The sequence below is a fragment of the Mus pahari genome, chromosome 13 (assembly GCF_900095145.1).
Source record: "Mus pahari chromosome 13, PAHARI_EIJ_v1.1, whole genome shotgun sequence".
Classification (NCBI taxonomy): domain Eukaryota; kingdom Metazoa; phylum Chordata; class Mammalia; order Rodentia; family Muridae; genus Mus; species Mus pahari.
The window spans coordinates 75545357-75548005 of NC_034602.1; the positions used below are offsets into that span (position 1 = coordinate 75545357).

Below are 2649 nucleotides of genomic sequence, written 5' to 3' on the forward strand. Positions count from 1 at the left end.
CAGCAAGATTCTGCTGAAGGGACCCTGATATAGCGGCCTCTTGTGAGGCTATGCCAGTGCCTGGCAAACACAGAAGTGGATGCTCACTGTCAGCTATTGGATGGAACACAGGACTCCCAGTGGAGGAGCTAGAGAAAGTACCCAAGGAGCTGAAGGGGGATGCAACCCTGTAGGTGGAACAGCAATATGAACTAACCAGTAACCCCTGAGCTCGTGTCTCTAGCTGCATATGTAGCAGAAGATGGCCTAATCGGGCATCATTGGGAAGAGAGGCCCCTTGGTCTGGCAAACTTTATATGAACCAGCACAGGGGAAGACCAGGGCCAAGAAGTGGGAGTGGGTGGGTAGGGGAGCATGGGCGGCGGGGGGGGGGGCGGTATAGGGAACTTTCAGGATAGCATTTGAAATGTAAATAAAGAAAATATATAATTAAAAAAAAAGAACTCTGTGTCTGTCTTGTCTTACCTGATGTGTGAGGTAGGTAGAATTATATAGGTTTGCTTTTAGAAAAGACCAACCTAAATTGTACAAGGAAGTATGTGGCTTGTAAGTTCAATGGTGGCTAGATAGCAATGAATGCTATTAAAATATTCGTATGAAAATATGTCACAGGGTGAACAAACACCCCGATACACGGTGCCCTGACAGAAGAAATGACTCCAGGTAGCCAGAATCTCCAAGGTCATATACTTCTGGGAAGTAGAACTGTGCATTGGTCTCAGTTCAGAAACACAGAAGCAGCCTGACTGTGATGCCTTCAAAGCGGATTTGTAGTAATAAATTTTGTTTGTTTTTCATCAGGCTGATTTTGCCTCCTTTGACTATTTTAACTTTATGCCAACCAAAGTGATGGATCTGTCCTGAAAGTCTGCCATCTTTTTACGGATTACCATTTCATTGGTGAATACCTTTAAAGGTTAGAAATTACATTTTTTTTTCTTAAAAATATTTAGAACTCACCCTAGAAAACATATTACATAAGAAGAACTCAATATATATATGTACAGATGAAGCCTGAAAAATGTGAAATAAAAATACTATTTCACGTGGAGAATAAAAAAATGTGTGAAAAATGCAAGACATAGATTAAGGCAGCAGCTAGTATTTGGCAAAGGCGGAGACACTTTTGATTATCATATATGGGGAATGGCTTGGGGGAATGCCTACCGATATCCACTGTACAGAGGCCAGGATATTTCTAATTACCCTTTAAAAACTGAAGAGCCACTGCAACAAAGACTTTGCTGGCCTCTGTGTCAACAGAGTTAAGAGTAAAACACCTTACACAGCAGAGTTGATTTGTATCAAGAATAAGAATATTTGAATTAATTAGAAATGCTAGCTGGCCAACTGCTTCACACTTGGTATGTGATTACAGTGGCTATACATACTTTGAAATCTCCCTTCCTGAAGGCAGGAAGGTATGAGAAACAGAAGGGAATCATGTACACTTTTAAAGCTCCTAACTGAGCTTCTAAAGCCTTTTGGTTTGCTTTTAACACTTCTTTAGAACTCTAGAGTCGCATCTCTAACCTCAGGTTAAGGCATCTTCCCTGAGTCACTCCTGGCCGCTCTGTGTAATGAGTGCTCTCTTTGACTCATGGGATGTCACTCCCTTCTCTCTCTTTTGTTCTACTCCCTCATTGTTGACTCTACAGAGGATAAAGCAGTTAATCCAGAACCCAGGGGGAATAATGGTTCCTCCCTATCTTCCTTTCTTTTTGGGCGACTCCTAAAGGAACCTGGCTTTTACTCAACTTCCTTGTGAGGAATATAAAAATGAAGATCCTTCTCTGTGGGATAGGTGTCTCCGGGAGGAGCCAGTGATTTCACTGTTTCTGACATTACTCATAGTGTCTCTCCATCCATCACCTTCCATCTGAAGCTCCCATTTACTCGTGGCTGCTGTGTGTTAAGCTTTCGCTCTACAGCCTTACCTTGTTATTACCTCTGCTCAAGTTCTCCATGGCACCCTGTAGCTTTTATGGTATCAGACGGAAAATTTCAAGGATTTAAAGAACACAATGAAGGTTTCTAGCTGATGCTTTGAGATATAACGGAAGCTGCAGAGCCTTTACTGCCCTCCTACCATTCCACTTCTATTGTATTTTAGTACACTTCAATGGATCACACCCTGATTATCTATTCTTTAAATTTTTTTTTCTGCACGCTCTCTGCTTTTTATTAGAAATGTAATCGGAACCCTAGATAGGGTGAGTCAAATTCTGATATGAAAGGGTTTTAGTGTTCCACTTGGGGAGTAGATATCTTTATTAGCACTGCTCATATTCCTTTCCTGACATCTATGAACTTGATAACCTTCCCAAATTGTGTATTTTTTCAATTTACAGATACTGAAGGTTTAACTGGAATAGTTTCTTTGAATGCTTTATTAAGTTGCTTGTGAGTTGGTTAATCAAAAATCTATGAAAGAGAAAACCTAAATAGTGGTGTGTTTAAATTTTGTCCCAGTTCCTCCTAAATGACTGAGCAGGGACTCGGGGATGGTGAGAGGACTCAGGGATGGTGAGAGCACTCAGGGATGGTGAGAGCATTCAGGGATGGTGAGAGCACTCTGGGATGGTGAGAGCATTCAGGGATGGTGAGAGCATTCAGGGATGGTGAGAGCACTCTGAGATGGTGAGAGCA

At 41.7% G+C, this 2649-nt stretch overlaps 1 protein-coding gene across 1 annotated transcript in view; it reads right to left on the reverse strand.

The window, feature by feature from the left end:
* Positions 1–2649, reverse strand: part of LOC110330206 (transmembrane protease serine 11C) — a 59634-nt gene that overhangs the window by 7355 nt on the left and 49630 nt on the right. The window lies entirely within an intron of this gene.